Source organism: Sorex araneus, chromosome 2, assembly GCF_027595985.1.
Source record: "Sorex araneus isolate mSorAra2 chromosome 2, mSorAra2.pri, whole genome shotgun sequence".
Classification (NCBI taxonomy): domain Eukaryota; kingdom Metazoa; phylum Chordata; class Mammalia; order Eulipotyphla; family Soricidae; genus Sorex; species Sorex araneus.
In genome coordinates this window covers 359,273,057-359,286,279 of record NC_073303.1, presented here as the reverse complement: position 1 = coordinate 359,286,279, position 13,223 = coordinate 359,273,057, and the positions used below count along the sequence as shown (strand labels likewise).

Below are 13,223 nucleotides of genomic sequence, written 5' to 3'. Positions count from 1 at the left end.
GGAAGGCAACTCACAAAACCTGCTGTAAAAATTATTCAGACTCAACGTTCTCAACCGAATCGCTTTGTGAACGACGAAGCATCCATGTACCTTGCTCGTGGCGACCAAATGGTTTCTGCCAGCCAAAAAAAAAGCACTGATCCTACTTTTCAAACACCAGAATAATCAGGCTGCTGCTGAGACCACTAACAGGATGGCAACTCAGGCAAAAAAAAAAAAAAGTGCAAAAGATCATTCGCGAAATTTCGCCAAGACGCAACACACAAGTCTTTAGGGGTTAAAAAAAAAAAAAAAAGGAAGAAAGAAAAAGTCGAGGCGGACTCGCGAACACTGCTTTCCGCCCTCAGCCCGGCGCTTCTCGCGCACGGCTCCCGGACCCCGACCCACGGGCCGCTTCCCCCAGGTGGAGACGGAGCCGAGGTCCCGCGCGGGCGACCGGCGCTTCTCCGAGGAGGAACTGGGGTTCGGCCGGGGCCCCCGAGAGACCTGTCACGGCCGACGACACACACACACACACACACGCACACACGCACACGCACACGCGCGCTCTCACGGCCCGGGGCGGGGGTCCCCCTCCCCACACGCGCCGCGCCGCAAAGTAAACAAACCCCCCTCCGGAGCCGCCCCCGGGCAGGCGCGCGGCGGGCGCGGGGCGCGGGGCGCGGGCGGAGGGGACAAAGCGCCGGCCGGGCCGGGGCCCGAGGAGCGCCGCGGGCTGGCACCGCGGGCGACCGGGCTCGGGGGCGGCCCCCTCCGAGGAGCCCGCGCGGGGCCCGGCGCGGCCGGGAAACTCCGCCGCCGACAACAAAGAGCGGGCGGCGCGGGACGCCCTCGCCGGGGGAACTCGGGAGCCGCCGAGCGCCAGGGCCCGGGCCGGAGGGCGCGATCCCCGCGGCGGCGGCGGCGGTTCCCCCCCACCCCCCGCCCGCGGGAGGCCCGGCCCGACCCGACCCGCCCGCCGGGGCCCTCGGGTCGCCGCCTCGGGACGGCCCGGCCGGCCGCCCGCCCGCGCGCGCGCGCGCCCCGCCGCCCGCAGCCCGCCCCGGGGCGGGGTGCGCGGGCCCCGAGCGGGCCGAGGGGAGGGGACCCGGGCGCGTTACCTGGACGCGGGCGCTGGCCGGGGGACGCCGCCGCTCTGCCGCCGCCGCCGCCGCTCGTCCGCGGGGGCGCCGGGCCCGTCGCTCCGCCCGCGGCCCCGCAGCGCGCCTCCGCCCCCGCCCTGAGGCGTCCGAGCCGGGCCGCCCCTCGCTGGGCGCCGCGCCGCTGCCCGCGCGGGCCGGGCCGCCTCGAGCTCCCGGGCCGCCCCGCGGCGGGGGGCGGAGTGTGCGGGCCGGGGTGGAGCGGCGGGCGGGCGGGGGGAGCCGGGGCCTCTCGGCCGCTCCCGCCCCCGGGAAGGCCGCGCAGCCCCGGGCCGGGCGGAAGGCGCCTCCGCGCCGACAGCCAGCGGGCCGGAGCGCGGGCTCCGCCACCCGAGCCGCCCCGTTACCGCAGCGGCGGCGACAACCGCGGCCGTGTTGTTGCTGCCAACTTGTCGGGAGGCCACTGAGCATGCGCGCGCGGAGACCACATCCGGGTAATTTCAGGGTTTGGCCCTTTTCCCCCCCCCCGCCCCCCTCCGCCCCCCTCCGCCCCGCGCCGCTTTCCTTTCTCCTGCCCGCCCCCGCCTCCCAGCCCCGAGTGACGGGAGGGAGGGTCCCTCTGCGCAGGCGCTCACCGAGCGGCCGGGACTCCGGGCCTGGCCCCGGCGCGGGCCGGGAGTCCCGGTCCGAGGGCGGAAAAGTGCTCGGAGCAGCGCGTGCAAGGCATCTCGGGCAGCCACGTCCGGAAGGCCTTTCCCAAGGGCCGGCGGCCCCGGCCCTCCCTCGGAGCAGCTGCTCGGGCCGCGGGGAGAAGGGGCTGGAGCGGCCGGGCTCCTGGGGGCGGGCGGAGACACGGTTTTCCAGCGGCGCCGGCATCAGCCCGACTCGAAGGTGCCTGAGACTCGCTCAGACGCCGCACCGGGCAGCCAAGGGATCGCACGTACCAGCCGACCGCCCGGCCAGGTGTCTCCAACAGCGGGTGGTTCCCATCCCATCGGGTGAGCGATTCGGTTTGGAAAGGAGTTTCAAGGCACCGGCCGCCCCGCGACTCGTCCCAGGGAAAAGGCGATTGCTGTGCTTTTGACACGACACTTCCTAATCGGAAGATTTCCCGGGACGGGGTGTATTATTTTAAAGTTCCCGAAAACATATTCGAGCAGCCTAGGAAATACTTCTGTCGCGTGTCCCAGCGAGACCATCAGCGAGTTGCACAGGCTTTCTTTGGAGGAGTGGGGCTGAATACCGCGGGCCCTAGGGGTGGGGGGCGGGGGGTTACCCCTGACAGTCGGATTCCTTCCTGGCATTGCCTGGCGATCCAGCCCGGCCTCCTGCCTGCAAACACGTGCGCTGCTGCCCATTGAGTGGTCTCTCCGCCCCCCTGAAATCATTTCTGAAGTCTTGTTGCCCAGAAACTGTCGCCCTCCCAGCTTGCCACACACATGTCTCACCCACTAGTCCTCACGAGTGGGTCTCCTCTCCGGTACCCGAGAATGTCTTAAACCGTCTTCAGACTGGGATCGTGGAGACTGCAACCCTAGTTCCAAAGGAATCCATTTCCAGATCTTGCACTGCCTCATGTTCAAAAATTGTACGGAGCCACAAATGCTTTTTTTTGTTTGGGGGGCCACATCTGGTGGTGTCAGGGCTTATTCCTGGCTCTGTCCTGAGGGCTCACACATGGCAGAACTCAATCCCTGAAATGGAACCTGGGACATGGGTGCAACGCAAGCAAGGGTGCAAAGCAAGCAAGGCAAGCAAGCACTTACTGTGCTGTATTACTTCTCCGGCTCCGCATCCCCTTTTAAAATTGTCCTCTCAACTTATAAAGGAAAATCAAGCTCTCATTACTACGCTGCACAGACCCAAGGCTTTTAGTAAAACTCCAAAGTGATTCAAAGGGATAATTTAGAAAATTCTGTCTGTGCTGAGAGAGTGAACCAGCCAAATGAATGGGTCGTAAATTCTTTTGCTACTCATTTTCCTTCTTTGCTACCAATAAAATTAACACGTTGGCACTGATGCTGCAATTTGTGTTAATGACCCACATGCAAGTGTGAGCCACCGGTGGTACTCGCCAACATCAGTGTGTTCAAGTAGAGACCAAAATGGCCATGAGACTGGCGGCCTTCTTCAAGGATTCCTGGGCCAACGAGGTGGAGTGGGTCGCGTCCATCACTATTACAGGCCTTGCTACTCCACCCAACCCTACACCAAGTACCCACTGCGACCAAAGAGGTCATACCCTACAAATCCCCAGCACCTGTCTGAGATGAGGGGAACATACTCAACGTGCCGGTCACCAACATGCTAGTCACCTGCCCTAGACCTCCAGGGTCAGGCTTAGAATGGCTGAAGACTCTGAGCCCTGTTGATAGGGAGGAGCCCCTCCCCCAGGATCTCCAAATAAAAGCCTAGCAGAGTCGATACTAGAGCAGTGTATGATTTTTAGGTGATATGTCTCTGAAGGAGATTAAGGGACTGGCAAGATGGCTCTATCTCACCTCCCTTTCCCATTCTGTATTCATTACCTATTGCTATAGATCAAGCGTTCCCACAGATTGTGCGGCTTAAAATAACACACGCATATTGGCTCCCGGTTTCTATGAGTCAGGGATAGAGCCATGACTCAGTGGGTCCACTGCAAGACTGCAAAGTAAGACTTCACTGGGAAGGTGCTTCCGAGATCCAGTGCAGGTTGGCAGCATTCACTTGCAGGCTGCAGGAGAGTTCCTTTGTCCTTGGCCTGCAGTTCACTGAGGCCCCCTCTGTTCTTTGACAGGTGACCATATCCACAGGGAAACTCATAAATATCTCAGCTTCTTCAAAGCCAGCAAGGTGGTAGGTCATTAACATCAGTTATAATCTTGGATAACATAATCAAGTATACACTATCACATCTATCCTTTCACCTTGGCCTTCGTCTTTTGGTCAGAAGCAGACCACCAGTGCCCTCCACCCCTCCTCAGACCCCCTCCAACACCACCACACAGAGACACACTCAATGGCATGGACACAGGCAGGGAATGCAGGAGACGACATTAGAGTGACTAGGATATCAATTACTTATGCAAATGAGAGGTCCTAAAAATCTCTCCCGCCTCAGGATTTCTCCTTGGGTCCCTTCCATTTCTTGCTGAGGGGACACTTGACTGTTGTATGGACTGCTGCTTTCTCTTCCCCCTCTCAAGTAGGAGCAATTGGGTTTTCAAACAGGAACCTCCTAGGCTGTGCCCAGAGGTGAAATACGTTCCCTCTTTGCTCCTCAATATTGCCTTTCTTGGGGCTGGTGTGATAGTACAGTGGGTAGGGTGTTTACCTTGCACGCAGCTGACCTGACATATATGTATATATGCACAGCGGGTAGTGAATTTGCCTTGCATGTGGATGACCCGGGTTTGATTCCTCCGCCCCTCTCAGAGAGCCTAGCAAGCTACTGAGAGTACTCACCCGCACAGCAGAGCCTGGCAAGCTACCTGTGGCATATTCGATATGCCAAAAACAGTAACAAGTCTCACGATGGAGACGTTACTGGTGCCCACTCGAGCAAATCGATGAGCAATGGGATGACAGTGATACAGTGATGTATGTATATACTTTATATATATCCATATATATATTGCATCTCAATTATCAGCCCTCTCTTCCCTATTAACCTGCACCTTTATATATTGTTGTCTCGCATCCTTCACCATTGCTCACATTCACCTTCATTTCTCACCATTTGCTCCTATTAGTTTCACCAAGACTGTGTCCACCTAATTCCTATATGATAGAATGTACACTAGGTGATCTGTCAATACCCTGGCTTCTAAAACCCTTGACAGAATTGTTCATAATTTTTTTAATTGTAAAGTCTTTTTTCTTTAGTTTTAATTTTTATTTTATTGAATCACCGTGAACAAAGTTACAAAGCTTTCAGATTTAAGACTCAGTCATATAATGATCAAACCCCCATCCCTTCACCAGTGCACATGTTCCACCACCAAGAACCCTGATATACCCCCTCCTACACACCGTCCCTACCTGAGTGGCTAATGATCTTCACTTTACTCTCTATACTTTGAGTACATTCAATATTTCAACAGAGAACTCACTATTATTATTTAGAATTTTCCCCCAACAATCAAACCTGCTGAAAAGGCATCATTTGATAATTTGTTTTCCATTGCTGAGAATGAAGAATATATGAGCTCGCGCAGCCATTGCGGCTGTGCGGTTTTGGATTTCTGACATTTTAGTGATTAAGTCCAGAGAGATTTCTGCCAGAAGTCACCGAAAGACAAGGCCGAGAGAGAAAAACCTTTCCCCTCCCCGGGGAGCCTGGGGTTGTAGCTCAGTTCACAGTCTAGATGCATTTCTGTAAGAAGCCGCTGGGTGCCAAAAGTGGTTAATAGCCCTCCAGGATCACAGTCTTTAAGGAGCCGAATTGTTCAGAATTTTATCCTAACCCAACTTGCCATTCATGCCCAGAGGTGTGATCAAAGAAACCTGGTCAGACTCTGTATCTTCAGAATCACAAATCAATGCATCTCACGTTCTGAACACCTTCTTCTGTTTTCATATTTCCCTGCAACAACTGTCCAAGCCACATACTCTCTCACACTCAGCTTAAGTAACTGCCCAATCATTTGACTATCAACCTTGCACACATCCTCAATCCCCTTTTTACCTATACCACCACCACCACTGCCCCCCTTTGTCTTGCTTGTTGGGCAAAGCCACCATCAAGTTTCAGTCCAGTCTCCACGCAATCCATGCCAACACTCATGCATGCAAACCTGGCTAGAGAAAAGCACCCCCATACTGACTTGTTTTTATTTTATCACCCTGAACCTCAAATGGGCCCTTACTCTGGCTAGGAATTGCATTTTCCTCCTTCATTCCTCTAGACTTCCCACATGCTCTGTCCCCTAGTCTTTCAAAATTTTCATTCTCAATTAAAAACCTTGCTTCCCTTGGGGCTGGAGTGATAGCACAGCGGGTAGGGCATTTGCCTTGCACGCGGCCGACCCAGGTTCAAATCCCAGCATCCCATATGGTCCCCTGAGCACTGCCAAGAGTAATTCCTGAGTGCATGAGCCAGGAGTAACCCCTGAGCATCGCCGGGTGTGACCCAAAAAGCAAAAAAAAAATTAAAAAAAATTAAAAAAATAAAAACCTTGCTTCCCATTTCCCTGAGAGAAGTGAAGTGTTGAGATAAATGCTTCCACAGAGTTCCCTGTCTCTCCTCTCCCTCCCCCTGCCTCCAACATCTACAACCTCTTTCACCTTCCCTCCATCCCTGTATATATACTCCTTGGTCATTCAGCAAAGGTCGGATCCAAATTTTACCCTGTCTGTCAAGATCTTCACCATCACTCCAGCAATTATCCCTCATAGTCTATATTACCAGTGTTTATGACATTTTATGTTTGGCTTTGGGGCCACACTAGGGTCACTCCCAGTGCTCCATGGCAGTGTGGTGCTGAATTCTGGCCTCACACATGCAAAAGAAAGGCATTAATGTTTCATTAGTCCTTTGAGTGCACTTTTTAAATTGTGTCTTTCCATCTTTTTGTTTTGTTTTGGGGCCACATCTGGTGATGCTCAGGGATTACTCCTGGCTCTGAACTCAGGAATTAGGCTTGGTGGTACTCAGGGGATCATATGGAGTCCCTGGGAATTGAACCTGAGTCGGCCACATGTAAGGGCACATGTACTGTTGCACATGGACTATTCACTGTACTCTTGCTCCATTCCCCCCCTCTCACCCCCATCATTTTCCCTCCTATAGTACTGGGGATTGAATTCAGTGCTATATACATGTGCTCTAACACTCAGCTATATCACAGGCCCCATTTCTATAATTTTTTAAAGCAGCTATTATTTCTCCAAACCTACAAAACCTTCTCTTTAATTTGCCTGTCCTATTAGCCGCTGTCCAATTCCTCTATATCCTTTGCAACAAAACTAAAATAGTTTGCTGTGTTGTCTGCCTCCAACTCTTCTCTTACTCTTCAGCCTTGGATACAGGCCATAGGATACAGTTTATATGAAGTTTAAGAACATGTTTCCAGGTACATATGTAATAAACATGACATTTACGTATGCATCATCTTTCAGTGCTCCTGCTGAGAAGGTCTCCTACCCTCTCTTAAGCTCATTCATGCTATCAAAACTTAAAAAAAAAAGATAGGGCAGGGCCAAGGGTCATGCCAGTGATTCTGGGGATGGGGGGTGGGCATTGGCGTGAACTCAGGGCTCACTAACTGGTGAGCCATCTCCCTGGTCCCTCAAAACTATTCTTGTCGAGGTCACATTGCCCAAGTTTGATAATGTTCTCAGCTCTCCTCATCTTAATTGCCCTGTCTGTAACAATCGACACAGTTAATCCTGGTTCACCTCTGGCTTTTCCTCCTTCCCTCTCTTCTTCCTTCTGTGCTGATTCCATCTCTTCCCTCTTCCCTCGGGCTCCTTAACCTTGCTGTGACACACAGCTCATTCCTTGGCTTTCTTCTATTCTATCTATATTCATTTCATTGGTGATCTCATCAAGCCTCCTGACTTTCAATATTTATACCATCATCTAAGATTTATGATATCATCTATGATGACAACTCCCAAATATATATCTTGCACTCAGATCAGACCTCTTATCTGAGCTCCAGATTCTGCTGTCCAGCAGTCTGCTGGGCATCTCAGCCTTCACATGCATTCACGTGACTCTCAGCCAGCCCCGACTGTCCCATCTCAGTTGCTGACAAGCTCCTCTGTCAGGTTCCTCCGCCCAGAAACCCAACAGTCATGTGGACTTCCCCTTTCCTTTGGCCACTCCTGTCCAGTAGAGAATCAGAGCACCCGCCCCACTTCCACTGCTTCCCGGGTGGGAACCACCATATCCCCAGCCGGGCTTAGTCTTCTAAAGCTCTCCCTGCTCTTACGCTTGTCCCTAAGAGTCTAGTCTCAACGGAATAGCCAGTGTGATCCTCCCAAAATTGAAGTCACGAGTTGCCTTTCTGTTTAAACATCTGCAATCCCTGGGTTCCCTGGCACTGCCTGACTCCTCCCCTTTCCAGTGTCCCTTAGCGCAGCTGGTGTGGTACTAAGCCCTGAGTACCAGTGAGGGTAGACCCTATTTTTCAAAAGAGTTTTGATAGAACAGTGAGGATGACAGCATGAATGTATGAGCTGTAGATGGCGGGAGACTGCCTCAGCAGATCTGATATATGACATACGTGATCTGCATGTGTAGATATGATAGTAGCATAAATATCTCTGGCTTAGAAGTGTGCATAGTAGGATTCCACCTCAGTCTGGATCGTTCTCTTTCTAACCCCATTTGCTGTGCCTCATGGAGACTCTGCTACAGCTTTATCATCACCTCCATTAGTCCTTGGGGACGTCAGTTATGTTCCCAAAATGGGACCTTTGCTTTAGCTGCCTCCTCTTCCTGGGACACATTTCCCCTACACACCTGCACTGCTAACTTCCTCATCCTTCCTGGAGTTATGTGACCTCCTTGATGAATCCCTCCACCACCACCCCCGCTTTTTAAAAGTCACAACCTGGGGCTGGAGCGATAGCACAGCGGGTAGGGCGTTTGCCTTGCACATGGCCGACCCGGGTTCGAATCCCAGCATCCCATATGGTACCCTGAGCACTGCCAGGAGTAATTCCTGAGTCTAGAACCAGGAGTAACCCCTGTGCATCGCCGGGTGTGACCCAAAAAGCAAAAAAATAAAAATAAAAAAATAAAAGCCACAACCTGGGGCCAAAAAGATAGTTTAGGAGTTAAGGCATGACCCTGCAGATGGTGGACCAGTTTGATCTCTAACACATAATCCCCAAGTATCACCAGCTGTAGGTCCGAGAGCCCCTGAGCATAGCCAGGTGGCCCAGGTAACCCCCAGCACTACATCCTTGGACCCTCACATTGAGCAGTGGGTCTGGTGAGGGGCCCCAAGATCACCTGAGCACTGCTTAGGAGATGCCTCCACCAAGAAGGAAGAAAAGACACTAGAATAAGCACAAACACACAAAATCAAAACCTATCCTACACCTCACTCTACACTCCAGACCCCACTTAATCTCTTCTATCTTTTCCTATAACTCTTCTCACATTGTGTAACTCACATCTGTAGTACGTTTATCTCTTGTTGCCTAGCAACCCACTAGAGTGTAAGCTCCATGGGAGCAGATTTCTCTGTAATATTTCCTCATGTAGCCCAAAGCTTCAAGGAGCAACTGAAACTTACAAGGCGCTCAGTAAATATTTGCTGAATGAACAAATAAGATGCTTCGTGCTTTTAGCCATAAAAATGAAAACTAGGAAGAATTCTCAATGGCTTCAAATTAATTCTGGCCAAAGTGTTCTCACGTAATTTTAGTAGTTAATAAAAAATGTGTAATAGTTTATGTTTTTTGGCTCAATTAAGTACCCATCATTGTATTGATAATGCAATCAAGATATATTTTTAAACTTAGAAACTCAAGAGATTTTTAAAAACATTTTTAGGTGAGGGAAATATGATAATCTAATCAATAAAAGACTTTCCAGTCTAAAACCTTATATTAAAATGAGCAGGGGCTAGTGAAGCAGAAAAACAAGATAAGGAGAAAATTGAGTGATATAAAATTTCTCTTAAAGAAAAGCTTGTTCATGTATTTTTAAACGGATGATAGATGCATTATGATATTTAAATTCCCTTGGATACACTCAAGAAATGATGTAACAATCTTATTTTTAAATGCCAATACTATACCATGCCAGAAATAACAAATTTTGCCATTATTTAAGCTTATGATAAAACATTATTGATATGACCTTTAAAATGTACAAAAAAGAAAAAACAGTTTCTCAAATTTCTTTGCAGAAGTGACCAAGCAAGAAGTTTTGAAGGCCACGACCCTCAAAACACTAACAGGGAGCTAAATTGCCTCCTATCCCAGGATTTTTCCAGAAGAAACAGCTCAGCTCCCAGAACCATCCTTTGGTGTGGGCATGAGAGCCCTCTTTTTCATTTGTTTTCTTTGATGACTGCACCTCACTGTGAATTGGATCTTCCCACAGGGTAAGAAGAATGCAGAGTTTTAATTTTCTCCCAGACTGGAGACTCACCTTCAGCTCTGCCCACCGAAGAAGAAATGGAACAGAATGCTAACGTGAAAAGGATGCAGCAGCAGACAGCTCGAAATCCTTGAGCATTAGGACCTTTTAGAATTGAAGAAAGAAAGAAAGAAAGAAAGAAAGAAAGAAAGAAAGAAAGAAAGAAAGAAAGGAAGGAAGGAAGGAAGGAAGGAAGGAAGGAAGGAAGGAAGGAAGGAAGGAAGGAAGGAAGGAAAGAAGAAAGAGAAAGGAAGGGAGAAAGGGAGAGAGAAAGAAAGGGAGAGAGAAAGAAAGAAAGAGAGAGAGAGAAAGAAAGAAAGAAAGAGAGAGAGAGAAAGGAAGAAAGAAAGAAAGAGAGAGAGAAAGGAAGGGAGAGAGAAAGAAAGAAAGAAAAAGAAAGAAAGAGAGAGAAAGGAAGAAAGAGAAAGAAGGAAAGAGAAAGAAAGAAAGAAAGAAAGAAAGAAAGAAAGAAAGAAAGAAAGAAAGAAAGAAAGAAAGAAAGAAAGAAAGAAAGAAAGAAAGAAAGAAAGAAAGATTAGAAAACAAACAAAAAGTAATCTAAGGGCTGGAGACATAGGTTAGGGGTTAAGGCACTTGCCTTGCAGGCAGTCAACACCTGCTTGATTCCTGGCACTGCCAGGAGTGATCCTGAATACAGAACCAGGAATAAACCCTAGGCCATACCCTGAGTAAGCCGAATGTGCCCTCCCCCCATCAATATCACTCAAATGATTATGTAGGAAGTCATATTTGAGGGCGACTGCTGTACATTTGACTCCCCAATGATCTCTTTTAGCTTGTTCTAGTGGTTAGCTTTGTCACTCTACAGTGATTTGTTTTAGCTTTAGAGGAGATCAAAGACTTGATAAGGAAAAGTGAAGCCAGTGCTCTACTTTTTAATATGTTATTTACTTACTTATTCGTTTTGTTTTGTTTTGTTTTGTTTTGTTTTGTTTTGTTTGGGAGTCACACCTGGCGATACTCAGAACTTGGCTCTGCACTCAGGAATGACCCCTGGCGGTGTGCATGAGACCATATGGGATATCAGGGATTGAACCCAGGTCTGCCATGTGCAAGGCAAGCACCCTCCCTGCTGGACCATCACTCCTACTTATTCATTTTCTAAGCACTGTAGCAGCTGCTATCCGTGCCAGAGCCAGCAAGGGTTGCAATGGCAGCTGGGGATAGAATCCCAGAGTGGGGAAGGGGTGGAGGCAGGAAGGAAGGAATAGGAGGGAGGGGAAGGGAAGCACAGCCCACCTTCATGTGGCCGTGTCTAAGCAGTAATGAGGCTGGAAGGCAGCTGAAAATGAGGGGCGGGAGCTGGGCAGTGCTCCCAGAATGAGCCCTCGCCATTCACTCATTTTGTGAGTGTTCTAGTTAGTACCTACCAGGCACAAGTACTAAGAATTCAGAGGTAAAGCTATGGCACATACCCATGGGGAACTTCAGCTTAGTGGGCAAAAACAGCAGCATTCCCAGACCATTCTAACACTGTGGGAAGGGAGCACTGTTAGTACAAAGAGAAGAAGCGTCCCCATTTTGCATGAAGAGTTTCAGAAGATTTCACAAGAAAGTGACATGTGAGCTGAATCGTGAGGTAAAGTAGGAGTTTGCCAATGAAAAAGGACCAAGCTGGGACTTTCACAGCAGAGAAACTGGCCTAGAGATATGAATGTGGTTGATAGTGTGTTTGTGGAATAGTTGTTGTTTTAATTTAAATCAATTATGTAGTCATAGATATGCTGGCCAAATATATCACTATATCACTGTCATCCCATTGTTCGTCGATTTACTCGAGCAGGCACCAGTAACGTCTCTATTCCTCCCAGCCTTGAGATTTTAGCAGCCTCTCCTTACTCGTTTTTCCCAATGATTGGAGGCTCTTTCAGAGTCAGAGGAATGAGACCTATCGTTACTGTTTTTGGCATATTGAATATGCCATGGGTAGCTTGCCAGGCTCTGCCATGCGGGCGGGATATTTCTGGTAGCTTGCCTAGCTCTCCGAGCGGGATGGAGGAATTGAACCTGGGATGACCACGTTCAAGGCAAATGCCCTACTAGCTGTGCTATCACTCCAGTCACAAAACATGGTCTAGAATAATTTGTGTACTGCATATCATCTGTGATCGGAGGAGCAAAAATAATTATAACAAGTATGGTTGGATGGAGTGGGGTGAATGGAGTGGGGTTGAAAACTAGGCAGACAGTTGCTATAAACCTACAGCTAATGTTATGTCCAATGGTGAACTAAAAGTCTTTCCTCTGAGATCAAGCACAAGTTAAAGATGTCTGCTCTCAACACCACTATCCAACAGAAGATTGGAAGTCCTGTCCCTGGCATTAGACAAGAAAGACTTATTAAGGGGCTGCAGGTTGGCAAAGTAAAAGCCAAACTACTGTCCTATTTGCAGATGACATGATATTACAGTTAGATATTAGAAGACATGATATTACAGTTAGGTATTAGAAACCCAACCCTACCCTCTCACCCTTCCCCACTCAACACCTCTAGCAAACTCTAGAAAAACTCTAGCAACCTCTACCAAAAAACTAGGTTCAGACTTGCAGTTCAGAGTGACTGCGCTGCCAGTTACTCCTCTCCTTTCCGAGTCTGTGATCCTGCAGCAGAGACAGCTTAGGGGGCGAGAGCATGTGCTTCGCATGCAGGAGGCCCTGGATCCATCGCCAGCACCACCTGGTCCCTGAGCAGGCTGTTGGTTCCGCTGGGCTCCCCTCCTTCTTCTCCCAGGCTCAGCTGTGAATTCCGGAGGAATGGTCCTCATCCGTCACTTCCCCCATATGCTTCCATGGGCCTTGCGTGGAGCAGGTGTTAGAGGATGCTTGTTGTGTGAATGCCTGGCAGAGAGAGGCGGGAGCTGAAGGTGGAGAGAGATGTGGAGCTAGACGGTGCAGGGAAACTGTCTCATAGTTGGATTCCACTGGAGTCAGCTATGTTTGGGTTGCTTTTGTCTTTCTTTCTCTTTTATTGAGGTGCATGATTAAAATTTTTCAAGCGCAGAGTTGATGAGTTTGGGTCAATGACGCTCCATGGAACC

General features: G+C 49.9%; 1 protein-coding gene across 3 annotated transcripts in view; it reads right to left on the bottom strand.

The window, feature by feature from the left end:
* The window catches only part of SMAD4 (SMAD family member 4), a 64,463-nt gene extending 63,225 nt beyond the window's left edge, over positions 1-1,238 (bottom strand). The window contains exon 1 of one of the 3 annotated variants that reach the window (XR_008628494.1): positions 1,101-1,234. The gene's annotated coding sequence lies outside the window, so the exon portion shown is untranslated. Of the gene's footprint in view, positions 1-90; positions 244-1,100 lie in introns of those variants that run through there. The other 2 variants (XM_055126072.1, XM_055126073.1) reach the window with 2 other exon arrangements.
* Between the last annotated feature and the right edge of the window lie 11,985 nt (positions 1,239-13,223).